This window comes from Theropithecus gelada, chromosome 14, assembly GCF_003255815.1.
Source record: "Theropithecus gelada isolate Dixy chromosome 14, Tgel_1.0, whole genome shotgun sequence".
Taxonomy (NCBI): Eukaryota; Metazoa; Chordata; class Mammalia; order Primates; family Cercopithecidae; genus Theropithecus; species Theropithecus gelada.
The window spans coordinates 107514362-107536835 of record NC_037682.1 but is presented as its reverse complement, the minus strand read 5'-3'; the positions used below and the strand labels follow the sequence as shown (position 1 = coordinate 107536835).

The 22474-nt window shown below is 43.0% G+C and overlaps 1 pseudogene; it reads left to right on the top strand.

Moving 5' to 3' along the window:
• The first annotated feature begins 8780 nt into the window (after window positions 1-8780).
• On the top strand, window positions 8781-9392 carry LOC112606744 (annotated as a pseudogene).
• Window positions 9393-22474: the final 13082 nt, after the last annotated feature.

The window sequence follows — 22474 nt, the reverse complement described above, 5'->3', positions numbered from 1 at the left end:
GACCTTGTACCCCTACTCACAGGGAGGGCCCCCATCTCCAGATGCACTTTGAAACCTTTGAGAATCATAGTATGTAAGGGACTCACACCGGAACTGGGAACTGACTTCTTTTACAAAGAAAGAAGCAGAGGCTCAGAGAGGGAAGGCAATTTGCCCTGGAGCCACACAGCAATTTCTCATCTTTACCCGACTGTCTGGCATCCATGCGGGCTTCCTCAGGCACTGTCCACAGCTACGGAAAATCACTGCAAGCTGCAGGCGCGGAGCAGGGGGTCGAGCCACATCTGCTGCGCGGTCTCTCCCCGGCTCCAGGCTGAACGCCAGCCTCGGGAAAAGCGTGTTTTCCGAGGCTCCCCGAGTCCTTGACCAGGACTCGGGCACAATGCAAACAGGAGAACAATAGGGAGTGTGTGAGGGAGCCCAGCCGGAGAGGGTATTGATCATGTTTAAAAAAAGAAACACACACCGAGGAGCACAGAAAAACCTTACCAACGCACCAGCTGGCTTAGCTAATTAGCGCGGGTGAGCCGTGTCAGCCGCCAGCTCGGAGCCAGGAAGAAAACAATTCGCTCAACAAACAGAACATCTAAGAAGGAACAAAAAGAAAACAGCCACTGTCCGCACACCTCTGGAGAATCCGTGCCGTCCAGGGAAGGGGGATGTGATGGGCTGGAGGTGGCACTGAGAGTGGGATGGAAGTGGGAAGTCAGAAAGAGGGTGGGGAAAATCTAAGCTCTGGGCCAGGGGAAGGGCCAAGGCAGCACCCAGCACTGAGCAAGGCATCATGGTGCCAGGCCTCAGCTGCCCGGCCCCGCCACCGAAAGAACTGCGTCGACCCTTGAAGCACCTGCTCCAAGCACGCCTCTGTTTTGGGGGTTCTTTGGTACCAGGCACTAGGATTGCTGTTCTGGGGAGTTTACTTACCATGAAGGAAGCAAGGGGGCAGTGCTTGGGCAGAGCCCGCAGGCCTGAGTCAGGGAAGGAGTCCTCACCCACAGCAGGCAAGGCCCGGGGAGGTTGTTTGGTCTGTTGCAGATGAGAGGATGTCCAGGAAGTCCCTCAAGTTGAATTCATGTGACCAGTGCTGAATGCCCATACATGGGCCTGGCCTACAGTCTTCTGCTTGTGAGAGCTGTGGCCCCATGGACTACACCACCCAGAGGACAAGACTGGTGCATGCTGCCCAGGGAGGAGAGGGAGATCGGACAATTTCGGCTCCTCAAATGAAGTGATGCAGGTTTTTTGGGTTCCAAGCTACCAAATAGTGCAAAGAGAACAGAGGAAAGGCATGATAGAAGGAAAAGAGGGAAGAAAGGAGGGAAGGAGGGAAAGAAAGAAGGAGGGAAGGAGAGACAAAAGGAAGGAGGGAAAGAAGTAGGGAAAGAAGGAAGGAAGCAAGAAAGAGGGAAGGAAGGCAGTAGGGAGAGAGGAAGGAGGAAGGGAAGGGGGAAAGAAAGGAGGGAAAGAAGGACGGAAGCAAGGAGGGAATGAAAGAAGGAAAGAGGGAGGGAGGGAGAGGAAGGAAGGGAGGAAGTGCCTTCTTTGCATCATCTATTATACCTCAGTGATCTTCACAGTACCCAGTGGGATTAATATAATCATTCCATTTCCAAAGACAAAGAAATGGGGCACAAATAGGTCACACAGAGAGTAAATAAATGGGGCAGGTGGATTTGACATAGCAGAACGCCCAAACTCAGGGACTCCTGACTATTCCGTTGGACTCTGCAGACAGGGTGGGTGTAAATGAAGTGAGCGACATTTGTACCCCTACAAAGGGCTGTGCACCTACCTCTCTGTCAATGCCCCCTCTTCCCTGCTGCTCAGGCTCCATTGCTTTTTTTTCCCACACAGACCAGGAGCCCTCTGATCAGAAAGAAGACTCACTCATGAGGTTAATTGTCTGTCTATTTCAGGATACTCCCAGGAGGCAATGGGATAGAGTGGAAAGAATGTTGAGACCAGATTTAAGAGACTGTGCTTGAGCCCAGCTGTCCTACTCCCTACTTGTGTGATGTTTAGTAAGTCACCCTATCCCTGTAGACTTCAGTTTCATCATCTGTACAATGGGTGTTCACTCACAAACTTGCTGTGAAGATTGTCTGTGACATTATATATACGAAAATATCAAGTCATTTTAAAACCATAAAGTACAAACGTTATTAGGAAGTATCATATGATTAAGAGAGAATCCCAGAGAGTTCAACATGTTTTTCTCTTTGTATGTTTAACATTACACAGTGGATAGATCTCCAGTAATGCCATATCCAACATCAGAGCACAAGGATCGTGGGGACATACTAGGGGTTTAAGGCCTTCTCTGGCTTATCAAATCACATTGCCTGATAATACCCTCCTTTTCTTTCTCCCATGAAGAAGAGGTCCTGAGCATGGGCTATGAATTAGGAGGTCACTTTGTGTAATCTTTTTCCTTAAGTATGGACTTGATCATGTTTGTAAATGTACATGTGAACGTGCCCACATTCATTTCCATCCATTTTTTGCTTTTATGTCTCAGTCAGTAGTTTTTGGCAATGCCTTTGCAACACCATGAACTGCAGACAGGAAATAAGACCCATCCATTTGTGCTGGTACAAGCTAAAGATTTTCTATAAAGTGCCCACATTTCCAGGCTGGGGGAATGGATTTCACTGCAGGAAAAAAAATATTGTGAGGTGAGAGAAGTGCAGCAAAGGAAAATATTGGCCACTTTAATGATTTAGAGAAGCATAAAAAACCTCCTAGGCTGCTGAGATTTCATATTTCCCCTTCTGCCAGTAAGGGGGCTGGAGTGTGGGGTCTGATTTGAGCTGTTCTATGAGAAAGCACGAGAAAGCCCTGGCTGGCCCCTTCCTGAAGACTCTGTCACCTCCAATGAGGCCCTGTCTGACCCAAAGAGAAAGAACTGGCAGTGGGGTTGGGGATCAGGGAAGGGGTTTCGAAGCAGGAATAAAGGTGGACACGCCTCTCAGGTGGGACTCCCCATTCTGGAGCCCTGGAAGGCTCTAAGAGAGGCTGCTTCCCCGTTTTACAGATGGGACAATTAAGAGAAGACCGGAGATTTGAAGCGACTTTCCAAAGATCATCTTTCTAGTATGTAGCCAAACTGGAACCAGAATGCAGGCCTTCCAGCTGCCAGCCTCCAATCCTTTCTACTATATCCACTATTAATGTTGTTAGCATTATTGTTGGTATGATTACCACAACAAAATGACCCTTGAGCACTTTCTATGTGCCAGGAACTGTACTAACAACTTTACATACATCATCATATTTAATTTTCATAACTGCTCTACAAGATATGTGTTATGATTCCCACAGTAGATGAGAAAACTGGGGCTCGGAGAGATTAAATGACTCACTAAGATCACGGATTTGAACCCAAATCTGTCTGACTCCAGAATCCATGCCAAAGCCACTTCCCAGTGGATATTTCTGAAGAGTAGAAAATGTAGGGACATAGAGTAAGAAATGCCACTTCTCAGAGAAGCTGCTCAAACTCACCAACAAAGAAACCCAGTCAAAAACAACTGGCTTGAGCAGTTCAGAGGATGGGGCTTTAGAGCAAAGCCTAGGATGGTTGGATGTAGACGGTAAACAAATGAGAAGCAGCCCTTTTCCTGTACAGTTGTGGTAATTTGAATGGCTTGCAGCGGTGAGTAGTGGGAATTGAGCTATTAATAAAAGGAGCCGGCAGAATGATTTACAATCAGACATTAATATGGAGATTTTCATAAACACAATAATTCACATCCAAGCAGAGTCATAAATGTAAAGTTGCATTAACTATTCTAGTTGGCATGGAATGTCACACGCAGTGTGAAATTGAACATTCCATTGTACCGTAATAATGGACTAATGGAAAAACTTTTCTTAGGGAGAAGGAGGAGGGGAAGGGTGGGGAACTGGGGGACCAGATATTTTCTGTTTCCACCTTGCTTATTCCTAGAAGTAACTATCACAAAGCTCTGCCCTTACCTTATACTTTTTAAAAAATACACTTTTCATCTTGCAATAATTTTAGATTTCCATAAAAGTTATAAAGATAGTAAGTAGAGAGAGTATATCTTTCATCCAGTTTGCTCTTTGTTAACATCTTCCATACCCATGATATATTTGTCAAAACTAAAAGATTAACACTGGCACAATACTGTTAACTACACTCCAGATTTTATTTGAGTTGTGCCAGTTTTTCCATTATTGATCATTTTTTTTCTGTTTTAGGATCCCATCTAGGGTGCCCCGTGGCACCTAGTCATCACGTCTCCTTAGTCGCTGGTCTGTGACAGGTTCTCCATCTTTCCTTGTTTTTCATGACCTTGGCAGTTTTGAAGGGTACTGGTCAGTTATGTTGTGGAATGTCCTTCAATTTGAGTCTGTCTGATGTTTTTCTCCTGTTAAAACTGGGGTTATGGGTTTGGAGAAAGCCTACCACCGAGCTGAATTGCCCTTCTCATCACATCATCTCGGGGGTGCATTATATCCATGTGACTTATGACTGCTGCTGTTGACCTTCATCACTTGGTTGAAGTAGATAGTGTTTGTCAAGTTTCTAATCTGTAAAGTCACTATTTTTTTGCCCTTTCTGTGTTCTTTCCTGTGGAAGCCAGTCACTAACTCCAACTCATATTAGGTGGGGAGTAGAAAGGAAGGCAGGATTCAGTTCTACTGCATGAGGGGAAGATAGACACATATATTATTTGCCCTCTACTTTTAAAACATTAGTTTTAGGTTGATCTCTCAATTTTACTATCAAATGTCCTGTCTTTCAAAGCAGATTATTTTGAACATAATTGGACTTGTTCTAGATCACCTCCTGCTGGAAGTAAACTCAAATCCCCCAAACTCTATGACCTTTTCTCAGTCCTGATCCTCTGTGATCTCTCTGCAGAATTTGACATTGTTGGCCAATCTTTCTCATGGAGAAAAACTCCCCCTGCTTCCCCTGCCATTCATTAGTCTCCTCAGCTTTCTTGTCTTCCTTCATAACTCAACTGCCTTTCCATATCTGTCTCTATTTCCATCTCAATCTCTGTTCCTTTTCTTCTTCCCTCCACCTACCATATGTACTGTCAGCGTTCTCTGTGGTCCTCTTTCACCGTTTCCCTTAGCAATCCTTCTGTTTTCTCACCAGTGTTTCCCTTAGCAATCTCATTCATTAGATGGTTTCAATCATCATTATCATCCAGAGGACTCTTAGACAGACAGCTCTACCTCAACCTATCTCTATGGCTGTAGTGCCTCTATCCAAACTCTCTCCTGGCCACCTTCACATTCTGCTATGCCATAAACGCATCATCTCTCTATTAGTTAGTGTACTGTTTCAGCTGCTTTAACATAAGCTGAAATAACATGGACTAAACAATACACAAGGTTTATTTCTCTCGTGTGTGAAAATGTGAGCTGGTAGAGGTCTGAGGGCTATGGGAGTGGGAATAGCTCTGCTGGGGTCCATGCTAGTCCAATACTACCGCCCACGTGGTGGAATCTGAAACCTGAATGCCACTTTCCTGTACAGACCTTCAGGAACTGGAAAGAAGAATGAAAAACAAGTAGCCACCCCCACCCCCGCTTTTTTTTTTTTAGTGGAAACAACCTAGAAGTGGTACACATCACTCTGTTCACATCTCATTGATGAAAACTTAATCACATAGCAATACCTAGTTACAAGGGAGCCTGAAAAATAAAGTCTCTAGCTGGGTGGCCAACTCTGCAACATAGAAGGGAATGAATATTGGGACAATTGACAGTCTCTGAAACCACCATTTTGCTCTATTTCCTGACTCCTGTAACTCCTTTCTTGACCCACTTCTCCTCTAGTCTTCTAATATGTGCTACTATATTGTTAATATTTATGAATTCTCATTCTAGTAATCATAATTGCAAACTTAGCTATCTTTGATAGCTCCCCTTATTTCACTGTAACAACTTCCCACATGTTTAAGATTTCCTCTCCCTTCTTACTAACCCTACACCAATTCAGACCTTCATTGCCTCTCATCTGAGGTCTTATGATAATTTTTTCTTTATTTCTTTCATCAGCCAATGGGCAAAGGAATAAGTCTTATGATAATTTTATAAATAGTCTTCATGCTTTTAGTCCCTCATTACTCTAAAGCACCTTTAATATGGCTGCTGATTAATCTTAGTCAACACAACCCAACTCCTCAATCCCATGCATAAATCCTCAGTGGCTCCCTATCACCAACTCAATAAAGTTCAAGTTTCTTACCCCAGCCCTAAGCCCTAAGAGACTCTCTGGTCCACCTTCACTCTCTGAATTATATGGTTCTGAATTATATGCATTCTCCCTTCCATGACAAATCCTGACCTAATCTCCCCTCCCTGTTACTATCATCATGATAGAATAACAGCTAACACGTATTGATTGCTTACTTTGAGCCAAACACAGTTATATACATTACTTCATTAAATACTTGCAACAGGAATGACATCAGCAAGATGGTGGAATAGGACTTTCTGGTGCTCATCCTGTCACAGAAACATCCGTTTGAATAGCTATACATGCATAATACCTTCACAGAGCTAAGGAAAGTAGGTAAGAGATTGCAGCACCTGGGTGCAGCACAGAGATTTTTAAAAGACACACTTGAGAGGGCAGGAAGGAAAATTTAACATTACCTGCATCAACTCCACCTCCAACTTCAGGCAGCACAGAGAGGTGCTCTCTGCTTGGAGGAGGAGAGTGAAGCAAGCACAGGATTTTGGCTCAGATCCCAACACTGGGCCCACCCCAGTCAAACCAATCATCTGACAGGTTCCCATGGCTCTAGATTGCGGGCCAGCACCACAGACCAAGCCTCTTGGCCTACTTTTATGCCAGGCCAGCCCCAGCAGCCCCAGGCTGTGGACCAACTCCTATAGACTCAGCCTTCAGGTTTACCCCAGTGCTAGGCCAGCCTCCAAAGACTCAGGCTCCAGATCTGCCTCAAAGTTCAGGCCTGCCCCACTGTCAGGCTGACCCTAGTGGCCCAAGGTTTACATCCCCAGCACCAGGTCAGCCCCCACAGACCAATACTCCAGGTCAGGGCCCACCGGCCTACTTTCTAGGACCTGCTCAGGTCCAGGCTGGCCCCCACTGACTCAAGCCCACTGTGTCCCAGGATCAGGCTGGCATTCACAGATTCAGGCTTCAGACTTATCCCCACAGACTCAGGGTTCAGGTCCATCCCAGCTCCTGGTCAACCCTGGCAGACTCAGGTTTAAAGCCTGCCCCAGCATCACATCAGCCCCTGTGGACTTAGGCTTCAAATTGGCTCCTGTGAATACAGATGTTAGGCCCACCTTCATGGACCCAGGTCCCAGGCCAATGGCCCAGGCTATAGGCCCACGCCCTAGCAGACCCAAACTCTAGGACTGCCCCAGTGGATCTAAGTTCCAGGCTCATTGCCATGGATTCAGGCTCCAGACCTGCCCATCTGCTCACTCAGGCATCAGACCAGCCTGCTTAAGCCCCTAGCAGTAAGCCCACCTACAAATCATGTCAGATGGCTTGCCTATAATCTCTGGATGAGCTGACTTGTAAAGGTCTTTCCCTGATGACACCAGTTTCTAAAGACTGGAATAAGTACCTACATTCTCAAATGTGCAAACACCAATGCATAGCCACAAATATCACGAACAATCAGGTAAACATGACACCACCAAAGAAAAATAAAGCACCAGTAACTGACTCTAAAGAATTAAGATTTACAGACTTCCTGACAAAGTATTCAAAATAACAGTCTTAAAGAAGCCCCATGAGCTACAAGAGAATACAGAAACAAAAATCAGGAAAACAATATACAAACTAAATGAGAGGTTCAACAAAGGGTACAAACCATGAAAAAGGACCAAAGACAAATTCTGTAGCTATAGAATCCAATGACCAATCTAAAAAATTTTATAGAGAGCTTCAACAGCAGATTTGATCAAACAGAAGAAAGAAGCACTGAGCTCAAAGACAAGTCATTTGAAATTGCCCAGAGGAAAAACGGAAAAAAAAAAAAAAAAGAAAGAAAAAGAGTAAAGAAAGCCTACAGAAATTTTAGGACACCATCATGTAAACCAATGTATGCATGATGAGTATTCGTGTGAGGCTTGTCTATCCCTCACAGTACCAAATGATTCCCTAGTTATGATTCTGAAAGCAAGGAATTTAATGCTGACATACATCAGAAGCATATCACTGGTTAGAATGTTGCAGATTACATGCGTTACCTAATGAAAGATGACAAAGCTGCTTACAAGAAACAGTTCTCTCAATACATAAAGAACAGCATAACCCCAGACCTGATGGAGGAGTTGTATAAGAAAGCTCATGCTGCTATATGAGAGAATGCAGTTTATGAGAAGAAGCCCAAGAAATAGGTTAAAAAGAAGAGGTGGAACCATCCCAAAATATCTCTTGCCCAGAAGAAAAATCAGGGACCTCAAAAGAAGGCAGGTTTCCTCAGAGCCTAGGAGTGGGCTGCTGAGAGCTAAGTCAAGTAATTTTCTATGAGGATTTTTCAGATAAATACAATAAACCTACTGACCAGGCAGCAAATAAATAAATACGTAAATAGATTTTCACTAAGTCACATAACCAAACTCTCAAAAGTCAACAACGAAGAGAATTTTGAAAGGAACAAGAGGAGAGCAAAAATTATATACAAGGGAACCCTCATAAGACTACCTGTCAATTTCTGAGTAGAAACCTTGCAGACCAGGAGAAAGTGGGATGATACATTCAAAGTACTAAAGGAGCCTTTCTGTCTGGTGTCATCAGGTGAACCAAGATGAGTGCATACAAATACATCCAGGAGCTAATGAAGAAGAAGCAGTCTGATATCTTGCACTTTCTTCTGAAGGTCTGCTGCTGGCAGTACTGGCAGCTCTCTGCTCTGCACAGGGATCCCGACCCCACCTGGCCTGATAAAGCATGCCAACTGGGCTACAAGGCCAAGCAAGGTTACATTATATTCAGGATTTGTGTGTGCCATGGTGGTCAAAACTGCCTAGTTCCTAAGGGTGCAACTTATGACAAGCCTGTCCATCATGATGTTAACCAGCTAGTCTCCTTGAAGCCTTCAGCCCACTGCGGAGGAGTAAGCTGGACACCACTGTGGAGCTTTAAGAGTCCTGAATTCTAACTGGGTTGGTGAAGATTCCACGTAAAAATTTTTTGAGGTTATCCTAATTGATCCATTCCATAAAGCTATCAAAAGAAATCCTGACACCCAGTGAATCACAAACCAGTTCACAAGCACAGGGAGATGTATGGGCTGACATCTACAGGCTGCAAGAGCCATGACTTTGGAAAGGGCCATAAATTCCATCACACTATTGGTGGTTCTTGCCCGGCAACTTGGAGAAGGCACACTACTTTCCAGCTCTGTTGTTACCAATAATGCAAGTAAAGTTTGTAAAATTCCTACATAATAAACAACTTAAGACAGTCGTGTCTGTCTATAGGTGTTATTTGTGTGTTAAAACTAGTCTTCAGATTGTTTCGTGAATGCTTTGTCAAATTATGAAAGTTAAAGTGCAGTAATGTTTGACAATGACTATAAGTGATGGTGTATCTTGTTTCTAATAAGATAAACTTTTTTTGTCTTTGCTCTATCTTATTAGGAAGTTATATGTCACTGTTTAAAACATATTGTGTGGTATAATAGGTTTAAAATAAATTCTTTAAAAGAGGAAAAGAAAAAAAAGTACTGAAGGAAAACAACAACAACTGCCAACTATACCTGGCAAGGTAGTCATTTAGAAATGAAGGAGAGATAAGGACTTTTTCAGACAAACAAAAGCTGTGGGAGTTCATCACCATTAGACCTGCCTTACAAGAAATGCTAAATACAATGCTCCAAGCTGAATAAAAAAGGATGCTAATTAGTGAAACAAAACGCATGAAAGTATAAAACTCAGAGGTAAGTCAATTTCATTGTAATCAACAAATCAAGTTTAATAGGAAAAAATCCTCACAATAATCCCATAATATAAATGATAGTTATAACTGTTGTACAAATGAGGGGCAGAGGTTCTGAAGTGTAAATTAAATTATCCCCAATTTTGTGATTAGAATGTGACAGAGCCAAAGTTTGGTCCCAACTTTGTGTGACTCCAGAACCTGTGTTTTTAGCTTGAAATGACACCATATTGCATCCTGCGTCTCTTCTCAGGTTGCTCCTTTTATCAGAAATGCGCTTTCTTCTTATCGACTCATGGCAAAATCTTAACCATCTTTCAAGATCTGCCTTGCATGCCTCTTCTTCCATGAAGACTTCCCTAAAATGCTCAGTTGGAATTTATGCCTCTTTCCTCTAACTCCTATAGCCACATGTCTGTGCCTTTCTTTCAACACTTATCATCTCCTATCTCATATTATAGTGCCTTGTAGACATGTATTAATTTCTCTAGACTCAATCATGAACTCAAGAAAGTGAATAGTATTGGGCAATCTAGGGCATGTTTTTGTCCCCGAAGTGGAGCATTTATTACCTGGCCTCAGCCTTCACATCTAAATAAAGTATCAAAAATATTTTTCATATATAACCCCTCTTCTTCATCCCTATTACTGCTTCCCTCATTCATGCCCTCAAAATGTCTCTCCTGAACCACTGCAGTTGTTCCTTAACTTATGTGCCTAATCCATTTTTAAATTCCTCCTCCGTAAGGCTTGCAGTGTAATCAGTCCCTATCAGTGGCTTCCACTGGTCAATGTGATGTACTCTACGCATCTTAACCTGGTATAGAAGACTCTCAGTATTGAGGATCATACCTACCTCTTATGTATAGCCTGTACTTGTCTTTTTATGATCTAGAAATATTATCTACACTATGCAAGGTTTCATACTTTCATGCCTTTCTCAGGCTATTCCATCATTCTGAATTGTTTCCCCATCTTTCTTTGTTTATCTTCATCAAGACTCATCTTGGGCAAGATGACCTTCAAGAAGCATTACCTGAATTCCACTTCCACTTTGGGCTAGCTGCTCTTCTTCTTTTCTCTCATGACATATTCATATCTTATCATGCTCAGATGCATATTTTTCTTCATTGTATCATGTTAGTGGAAATTGTCTATTTATGTGTCTGTCTCATTCATCTGTGTGCTCATTTTTTAGGGTTAGCAAACATACCCTGGTCATCTTTGTCTTCCTTGCACCTAGGTTAGTACACATATTGAGTACTCAAATGTAGTAGTTTGTTGAACGAATCATAAAAATCAGTTATTGTATTATACCTTAATACAGTGATACCACCAGGGCCTGCTGAAGTTTACATATTGCCTATATTAAATGATTTCATCTTGCTGTTTCCCTGAAGTCTGTTTGCTGTCATTTCACACTGTGGTGAAAATACTTGCCTCTATCAGCTCCTGTTCCAATAGGATTTTATTGAATGTCCTTCTAATACAGGTCCACAGATACAGATCAGAAAATCAACATGGCTACAATAGTATTAGAACAAGACTACAATGATTCTGAGGGGATTTCACACAGGCTTCTGTGTCAGTAAATTTTGTGAATTTTATAAATATAGCAGCAACACCTGTTTTGATTGGTTAAATTATTTTGATCCTGTTTCTGGTTCTCAGTATGTTCTGGAGAGATGTGGCTCCAGGATTCAGATGACAGACCCAGAGCCAACTGGGATACACCATGCACCATTCTGCTCTTTCTTTGATTATGGTAATTTTAGTTTGACCAGGACTATTTTAGGCATATGCTTTTTGCATTCATGCATTTTATCGCATTTGATCCCCAGAAGATCCTTTTGCAGCTGATATATTATCTGAATTTTACAGGTAATAGAAGAGACACGCAAAAGTTTAATGGGCACATCTAAGGTCACACAGTCAGTAAGTAAATGAGTCATGCTGAAAATCAGATGTCTTCACTCAAAATCCAGTGTTCTTTCTTCTATCCCACACTTCGCTCCATATAATTTTTGTGTGAGAAAACTGTATTTGTCTAAACCACTGTTTTTTCAAACTACAGGTTGAAACTCACTAGTTGGTCATAAAATCAATTGAGTGAGGGCCAAGCGGCATTTGAATAGAATAGAATGGAATGAAATAGAATAGAATAGAATAGAATAGAATAGAATAGAATAGAATAGAATAGAATAGAATAGAATAGAATAGATGAGTATGACATGTCAGAGTGTAAGTATTGTTTCTTGAAACTTGTTTCTCAGGTCACAATGTAAAATATTTTTCCTTCCTTTCTTTCTTTCTTTCTCTGTCTTCTTTCTTCTTATTTCCTTTCTTCCTTCCTTTCTTTCCTTCCTTCCTTCCTTTCTCTTCCTTCCCTCTCTCCCCCCTTTCTTTCTTCTTTCCTTCCTTCTTTCCTTCCTTCCTTCCTCCCTTCCTTCCTTCCTTCCCTCTTTCTTTCTCTCTCTTTCTCTCTTTCTTTCTTTCTTTCTTTCTTTCTTTCTTTCTTTCTTTCTTTCTTTCTTTCTTTTCTTTTCTTTTCTTTTCTTTTCTTTCTTCTCTTTTCTTTCTTTGATGGAGTCTCACTCTGTTGCCTAGGCTGGAGTGAAGTGGTGCGATCTCAGTTCACTGCAACCTCTGCCTCCCAGGTTCAAGCGATTCTCCTGCCTCAGCCTCCCAAGTAGCTGGGACTACAGGCACATGCCACCATGCCCGGCTAATTTTTTTGTATTATTAGTAGAAACAGGGTTTCACCATGTTGGCCAGGCTGGTCTCAAACTCCTGACCTCAGGTGATCCACCCACCTAGGCCTCCCAAAATGTTGGGATTACAGGTGTGAGTCATCGTGCCTGTACTAAAATATTTTTCTTATATTGGGTCATAGAAAAAAAAGGCTATTTTTTTAACCTCTTTTTATAAAACTGAAGTTGCCAAAGTGATCTTATCATTACCCAAACCACAGGAATATCTCAGTTCTCATCTTCTTTGATCCTTTGGTAGAATTTTATACTTTCCTGTACTTTCATCATCACAAAACGCTTGCCTTCCCTGGCCTCTGAGCTCTCCCTTTCTCCTGGTAGTTCCATCTCTCTAACAATCCTCATTCTAGCACCTAAACATTGATATTCCCTAGAGTTCTCCAGGACCCACTTTTCTTCTTGCTGTGTCCTCTTGACATAAAAAAACAGCTTCAACCATTGTCTAAAAACCATTGATCCCTAGATCAACGCACCTAATCGTGAGTCCTCTCCCAAACTCCAGACTCATTTTTAGCTGTCTACTGAACACCTCCTTCTTGATATCCATGAATCTCTCAGAGTCAGCATGTCCACATGAATTTATTGTTATCTCTTCAAATATCCTCTCTTTCTATGCCAGTGGGGGACACCTTCTTTCACCCAGCCACCAAAGGTAATAGCCTGGGAGTCCTCCTAGAGTCCTCTCTGTCTCTCCTGCCTTGATATCCGATCGATTGCCAGATCCTGTCAATTCTGCCTCTGCTATACCTCTCGAAATTGTCCGCTCTGCCACTTTCTTAGTTCACAGCCTAATTATCTCTCATTGAACTACTGCCTCCATTATCTCCTCTTCCAGTCAGTATTTCACATTGCTGCCACAATTTCAAAAATGCAAATCTGACCAGGTTGGCTCTCTCTGTAAATCATCACAGAGTTTGTGCCAGTGTGGACTGACAAAGATGCATACTTCTCAGCATTACCTGCAAGCCCCTTCATTCTTCTCACTGTTGCTTCCTTGCCTCCTCCCCGCTCCTCTCTCTCCTGTCTGCTCAGGTTCTCTTCTGTGCTGCAGTGGACATGCCAGGCTCCTTTGACCCTCTTGGTGAATGCACACACTGTTGTCTTCGCTTGAATGCTCCTCTCCTTGCTCACCCTCATCCACCTGCCAACATTCTATTTCAGGTGTAACTCTACTGCTGCCTCCTGGAAGATTCCTCTTCCTCAGACTTATCTCCTGTGTTGATAATGTAGGATGCATCCATGGCTTTAGGACATTCCCTAAGTACTTTTTGCCTCTCAGATCATGCTCAATTATAATTGATTATTTGCATTTCAGATTCCACTGCTCTACTGTGAACATCTCAAAAACTAGAATTATGACTCATCCACTTTCCTATGCCCAAGGCACCAGCATATAGTAAGTGTTCAATAATATTTGTAAAATAAATGAAATCTCAGTTCTGCCATTTACTAGCTATTACTTTGAGCAACTCCCCTAACCTCTTAAGCTTCATTTTCTTCCTCTATAAGTGGATAGAAGCTAATGATTATTGAGTACTTCTATGCATCATGCCCTATATTGTATGTCTTTACATATGTTATTTTTCACCACAAACCTCAGAAATAGAAACGATTCCTCATCCTATAGGTAAGAAAAGGGAGAGAAATGAAGCAAATTGACCATGGTTTGGTCGTCAGAGCCAGAATTTGAACTTAAGTCTATCTGACTCCAGAGCTCTTTCCACTACACCAAGCTGCCAATAAAATGGAGAAGACTATCGACCTCACTGGGATTAAATGTGATAATGTATGTGAAAGCACTTTGTAAACTGTTAAACGCCATCAAAATGTGAGATGATATTATTGTCATTAAGATCTGCGATGGTCTGCATATCATGGTCAGAATTTTCAGTAACTGATATTGGAAATCATTCAGTTGTAGCTGCCTGCTAGGGCCTATGGGAATCAGACACCTCTCTGGGGCTATTTCCGCAGCATACTTGCTCCCCTGCTTGTAGATGCAAATAAATAGCAGCAATGCAACAGGAGGCCCAGTGGAGCACAAGGATGCTGCATGCCCCAGGAGAAACAATGATGGGTATGCTTGTCAGTTACAGGTTACAGCACCCTATGAATGTCCTGCTGACACCATTGTGTTTTAGAATCTTCAGGCTGCTTTGTTGTTGCACCATCCCATTTAGAATCTTGGCGTGTGCTGAGGGTCGTGAACTGCACTGCTTTTAGCTGCTGCCACCAGTTTGTGAATCATCCTGTTTACAATCTTTCAGACGCTATCTGGGTGGCGCGCCTGCAGAACAGCAGTGATATATGGCATTGCCTGCGTCAGGGAGGTGACAGGGAACCGCCATGAGAGGCAAGATTCACAGTCAAAACATATTGCATTTAGCTGGCCATTTAAGTCACCCAAGGCCATGAGGTAGGTCCTGACAGGACAGCTGACCAAGGGCATATGATGGTCATGGGCCACCAGAGTTACTTTCTCCTGTTGAAGGTATGGATGGTGGAAATAAAGCCTTGCATTTTTACTGACCATGCAAACTGCGTGGGCAGTGGAAGGTTAGCTCCTTAATTTTCTCTTTCATCGTTTGAATGCTACTTAATTCCATGTAACATCATTGGCTTGTTAATGTCTCTTGTTTTTTATTGCTGCAAAGAAACATGCTCTAACCAATCTGGACAAACCATGCACATGTCTGTAATTTAATATCTGCTGACGCTCGTTGGAGACATTTTTCTTCAAGCATATTTTCCCTGGGTCTAGAAAACCTTTCTTGTGACTTGTGTCCCTCCAACATCCTTTTCCAAACTCAGTTTTCCCCTCAAGTTAATAAACAAACAAAAGCAAGAGAAGACTTTACAATGATTAAATGAAAAGGCTGTGTAGAGAGATTCCCCTGGATATGGAATCAAATTTTGAAAAAGTTTACCTTATTTCTTAGAAGCTATGAAATGTGATTTCCTCTAATGAGTAACAACTAATTAAAGCTTGTGTGTTAAAGCAAATGCCTCCCAATTTTATCCCTTCAGAGGCAGCCTCCTCTGAACGCTCTCAGCTTTGTCCCAGAAATGGTGGCCCATGTTCAATTTTGGAGTGCAATATGTGGGACTGAATCTGATTTAAACATTGCCAGCTCGCTCTAGAACATTCCTAATATACTGTGAAGTGCTAAGACATTTACAATAGTCTGGCTTTTCTACTGCAAGTAGATAATTAGTCACCCTTGTTCATCAACAATGTGTTTAGATATCAACTTATTTTAAATTTCTTTGGGGGCAGACACATACACACACATTATATATAATGCATATATATATACATTATATGTACGTAGAGACATTATATATTATATAATGCATATATATAATATATATACACACACATATATATATAAAATCCACCATCTTCTGGTGATAAAACAGGAAAGGGAGTTAATGTGTGTGTGTATATATAATGTAATTATATATAGATGTATATGTATATAATATCAGGTACATACATTATATACATAACATGTATATATACATTTTATATATATTAACACTGATGTGTATATAAAATGTATATACATTAATGTTAATGTGCATATATAAAATTGTGTTTGTGTGTGTGTATACACACACACACACACACACACACACACACACACCCCTTTCCTCTCTTTTCACCAGAAGATGGTGGATTATGGATCATCTGCAGGCCATGTTATTACCCCCTGCAGAATAGTCAGAGAGAATCAGATCAAGTGATAGAATAGACTTAATCGTCATCATTTTCATCCTAAGTACTTAACGTCCTGGCTTGCAGAACCTCTGTATTTACTGCGGAGGGGTGTGTATATGTGTTGCCATTTTAAAGATGACAAGAGTAAGGCCTGAAACACAAAGTAATTTTCATAGGCTGAGCAGTTCGTAAGGGTGGGAATCGAACCTGATGCTCTTGATTCTCTGTTCCAGCACTCTACACTGGTCCAAGCTGTTTCCAAACACTTTAGAGACAGTAAACATTTAGGGTTCTCTGGTCTTCTTGCCTCTGTCTTTGATCATTTCTGTTGTTTTGGGGGGCTGAGGGCATCTGGAAGGAACCAAATCTTATTACTCAGTGCCGAAGTTGTGCCCCTGAGATGCTGTAACTTACAGGAAACAACGCTGAATTGAAACTAATAGCCCAGCATGGCTCACTGCAGCGTTCTGAACTTACCTACAGATTTGCTGTGGTATTACTTATGGAGATGACAGATTTAGTGTAGCTCAGCTTAATAAAATAGCATTTATGGGAATATCTGCACAATTAGAGCACACTTCAGCCAATGTGGCATCATACACATTTGGACACTGTTCTTTGGAGACTGACATGAGTTCCGGCAGTTGAAGAGCAGTTGGGATACAGGGAAGGTACCCTAAAAAGGATTAGGAGAAACTTCCCAGCTTTTAGGAGACAATTCTCCTTCATGCCCCATTCCACTTTTGAGGGAATATCTCCATCACAGGTGCCTATGTTGTATCAGGGTGTTCTAGTTCCTGAGCAGTCTCTGGAGACAAGTAGGTACAGTTGAACTTAGTCAAGCAAACTCACTTTTCACCTCTGGACATGTATCCCCACCTCCCTGGGCCTCCCTTTCCTCATCTCTAAAATCTGGGAGTTGGGTTAATAATCTCCAAAAGGCTAGAATTAGAAGTCTGTTTCTTCGGGGTCATTCACTCCACAATCTAGGATGAAAGTAAAGCGTTCAGTCAGCATGACTTGGGGGAATCATCTCTGCATTTCACAGCTCTGAACTCCACCTAACCCCTGTCTGCCTCCCACTCCCAGTAGCAGATATTACCTAGAACTGCCTGAAGTCACTGAATTCCCAGACACAGAATGCAATAGGAGTGGGATTGTACCCTCGAAGTCTTGTCTTTCTTGAAAATGTCTATGGTAGTTTTCTATAGGGTCTCCATAAAATGGTCATGAGCCTAAAATGACTATTGAGGCAAATAGTTGATGGACTATTTGACTCCATTGAGTAACGTGCCAGATGGTTTTAGAGCTGTGTAGACATAGTCCTGGTCAAAACTGTTGAAAGCATTTGTGTAGGCAAGCCCAGCCTCAGTTAGTGTCACAATGACCAGCTGGGAAGTGAAAAATGTAACCAAACAATGGACTGCTTTCTTTTCATCAAGCCAAATAACCAGTTTTACTGATTTTCTTTTCCCACTGACTTAATTGTTTTTGCAACTGATATGACTCACTTCACAGATTGTTTCCAATCATACGGGTGCAGCCCGAGTTGTGGAGCATTGTGGTTACTGTTCCTTCCACCCCAGTGAGGTGGGAGTCGAGAAGTCCGGTGACTCACCACAGGCTACCAGCCATGTGATGGCGCTTCGTCACATAGTCCTTCTGTGTACCCAGCACTTTGCTGCGGACATGGAAATAAACAGATGCTGTGAGATAGCAACACACACACACACACACACACACACACACACACACACACTATATCAAGAAAGTATGGTCAAGATGCCATAAAACTCAAAGGGCTAGGCATCTTGAAACTTTGTAAATAGCCATTAACCCAGGACAAATTGGGCCCATTAGTAAAGAAAAATGCCAATTTCATTGATTTGCCTGTCTTACAGTTCACTTGCTTCTCTTCTCGGTGTGACAAGCTCCACCTCCAATCATCCTGCACTCTCTAACAGAGAGGCTAGAAACTAGCACTGGCCTGAATCAGCTCTGTGGAGCCCAAACTGGAATGCATCTCATCCAACTTTGTGGAATGGAGTAGGAGTGTAGTTGGGAGCTTAATTGAGCAGATAAACTGGTCAGTAAGTCACAGAAGCCACATCTAAAGGGGTCATCAATGCAGGGAGCACCTGAAATGGTTATAGGGTGTGAGGGTCTGTAAGCGCCAAGACTTAGAAAAGGATGAATGTAAGGAACCAAGTGCTGAAATGGGTGAGCAAAAGTCCTACAGTGGGTCCTACAGAATGCCCGAGACAGGCAGCTGTTGATGGTGGCTAGTTTCCTACCAGCTCCTGGGCCTCTGGCTGAGGGCAAGCCAGTCCCGAGATATCAGAGTAGAGACATGGCACTATCATTTTGCAAAATGCTTTCTACCAATTTGTTTCTACTAAAGTTGAATATACCCATGCCCTATGATTCTGGCAATTTCACTCTTAGCTATGTAGAAATACGTGTGTATAACCACTAAAAGACCTGTTAAAGTGATCAGAATAGCATTATTCATAGAACCCCAATCCAGAAACAACTCAAATGTTTCTCAACACTGGAACTGATCATTGTGATTTACGTAGAAATAGGATAATATGCAGCAATGAAGAAGAACCAACTATTGCTTACAAACATATTATTAAGCAAAAAAGAGGTAGGTACAACATAATGTACTGTGTATGTGTCCATTTATATAAAGTTCCAAAAGAGCCAAAATGAATCTATGGTGATTTAAGTCAAGTGATCACTTTTGGAGACAAAGGTAGAAGTTGGCGGGTAGAACGGGGCCCAGTGGAGTGTGGGGAGTGCTGGGAATTTTCTATTTCTTGATCTAGGTGGGAGTTATGCTGGCGTATTTACTTTTTGTGTATATCGTAATCACATATGAATATTTATATTAATAAAAATTTTAGGCAGGTTATAAAAAGGGGGACAGGCAAAGTAGACACGGGGGTATAAAAGTCCTCTGTCACGAGGTGCATTTCTCATGGGAATAAGCATGACTGCACTGACCGATTATGCAGATTTCGTCTTGCCTGGTGTCTGAGGGTGTTCAGTCCGTGTCGTCATCTCAGAACTTGGCTGAAAAACTGAAGACTGAGGGGAGGACAATCTGATGTCCATGCCCTTCACCTAGAGAGGAATGCCCAGAAAGGGGTGGTTGTGGCAGGGTAGGTGAAAGTACAAGTGCCTGCTTGGCAGAGTAGGGAGAGTATAAAGGGGTACGGAAGCAGGGAAGGCAGGGACCACTGGCTTCTCACATCTGGACTGTGAAACCACCATCTGATGCAACACTTCTCAGAAGCATCCATGCTAATCTCCACCAGCTGACACCCCCAGCCACATCTGCACCACCCCAGCTAATCACTGCCCACAATTGCCTACACCTGTCTCCCCCTCCTGCCTGCCCCTGCCACCTGCCTGCCTGCCACTTTCAGTTCCCACGCTAAATCAATAACAAAGTCCTCTGAGGGCTACTGCCTAGCTTCTCTGTTGATGCCTCCTCCCCTTAAACCCACTTCCCCTCCTCCCCTCTCCAAGCCTGATCCATCTGCCCAAGCTCAGCTCTGCTTCAACAGGACTGGCAGGGTGGCTCTGGTTGCAGACAGCATGGCCCTCCCTGGCCTTAGCAGCTGCCGATGCTGCAGTTTAAGAATCACCATGTCTGGGGAAAGTCCATTAAAAGACAGTAGCAATGTATATTGTGCAGTGACCCTCTGGGCACCCAATTCCACCTTGTTAATGATCTCTTTGAAATAGCCAAGGCTGCGGAGGGAGATGTGGTTCAGAGGTCCCCAGGACTGTGTTGTTAGGACACAGCTGCACTTGCTCTGTTTGGACAACATTCAGGAATCGCTCTCCTGCTAATGGGGGCAGGTCCTCAGAGACCCACTCAGCCAATTAAAATGCTCTTCAGGAATGTGCTGAATGTCCAGCCACTGGGCAGATCTGTGAATGTTTATCCTGGCAAGGAGAAAGCTAAAGAGGTAGCCATCTATTCCTTGTGGAGGAACACATGTTCCAATGGCAAGTCTCATAACTGTTTCTCTTCTTAGGACACTCAGGTGAAAGTGACATATTCCAAACACACTCGCTGCCTTAACAGAGGTGATACACAATCCCCTGTAATCCAGCTGTGACTCTACCACTGCCCTCCCACTCAAAAAAGCAAACTGAAATGCAAGTAAAGCAAGAGAGATGTTACGATAAGCACTCTTTCAAATTTTCTCTATTTTACAAAATCACCATGCCAGCAAGCCGGGCTTCTTACCTATTTAAAGTTTGAGAATAGGTTGAGATCATTTTGGCCCCAAGACCTCTAATCATTCGCTTTATCGGGTAAAACTGCGTGGGAGATTGGGTTTGCGAGAGTGCCAGCTATACTGAGGGAAACCTCGGAGGGAACCAGCTACTAGATGGTTCAATTAGTCTTTCACCCCTATACCCGGGTTGGACGAGTAAAATATTTTACAAAATGTTTTATTACTGGTAACAAATTACTTGCAGTGTACCTCAAAACAGATGAGGCAAACTACTGTGTTTTGACACCTAAGCTAAGAACTGTTGCTAGGGAATACGGAAACCATTAGCTAACCACACTATAAGAAACACATTGGCCGGGCGCCGTGGCTCAAGCCTGTAATCCCAGCACTTTGGGAGGCCGAGACGGGCGGATCACGAGGTCGGGAGATCGAGACCATCCTGGCTAACACGGTGAAACCCCGTCTCTACTAAAAATACAAAAAACTAGCCGGGCGAGGTGGCGGGCGCTTGTAGTCCCAGCTACTCGGGAAGCTGAGGCAGGAGAATGGCGTAAACCCAGGAGGTGGAGCTTGCAGTGAGCTGAGATCCGGCCACTGCACTCCAGCCTGGGCGACAGAGCGAGACCCCGTCTCAAAAAAAAAAAAAAAAAAAAAAAAAAAGAAACACATTGGTAGCAGGATATAAGGAAGAACTTCCAGGTAGTAAGACTTGAGCATTCGATAAAAGCTCAACAAACATTTAATGAGTGTCTGCTTGGTGCCAGGCTCTTTCCTAGACTTGGGGTATGATTGGTTATTGCAAAAGTAACTGGAATCTGTGAATATCTTTTTTTTTTTTTTTTTTAGGCAGAGTCTCACTCTGTTGCCCAGGCTGGAGTGCAGTGGTGCAATCTCGGCTCACTGCAAGCTCCGCCTCCCGGGTTCACGCCATTCTCCTGCCTCAGCCTCCAGAGTAGCTGGGACTATAGGCACCCGCCACCACACCTGGTTAATTTTTTTGTATTTTTTAGTAGAGACAGGGTTTCACCGTGTTAGCCAGGATGGTCTCTATCTCCTGCCTCGTGATCTGCCCGCCTCAGCCTCCCAAAGTGCTGGGATTACAGGTGTGAGCCATGTGAATATCTTTAAGAAAAACGTAGAAAATCACCTAAAGCAGAGATTTGACAGAAAATGGCCTGGGTTGATGACATTCCCAAGATATTTAATTCCCATTTCCTTCCATTCCTCTCCAAGCACTTAGGGATGATTTTGGGGCTATAGTCAGGTCTGGGCCATAGAGTCTGAGTCTAAGAAGCAGCTCTATCATGTGGTTCATAGTCTCACCTGCCTGGTCACGAGTTCTGTGAATTCATGGGCTTCATCCCAGAGAGGGGGTGAGAAAATGGCTCTTAAACGTGATCTTTCTGTGGAGGGAGGGTGCCAGTGCCCTCACTACCATGGCCCTGCTGATGGGAACAGTGTTGTCAAGGGTCCTAAACTGGAAATTAAGAGACGTAGATTCTAGCCCCACTAAAGCATAATAATTTTAGGCAAGACATTAGGGGTCCAAGGCCTCACATATCCACCCAACAATGAAGGCTTCAATCCAGGATGTTGAAGTACATTGCTGTTAAAACACAGACCCCTGGAAGCTGGAGAATACCATTACCCTAACTCTCCATGGGGAAATCTGACACTGTATCATTCTATTCTGTCCTCTCATGTTATGACAAAGTTCTGTCCATTATTTTTAAACCAGGAGCATACCTCCAAGCCCACTACCCTTCTGTGATACAGTCTTTCTGTCCTTTCCAAACTCCCACTCCCTCACATT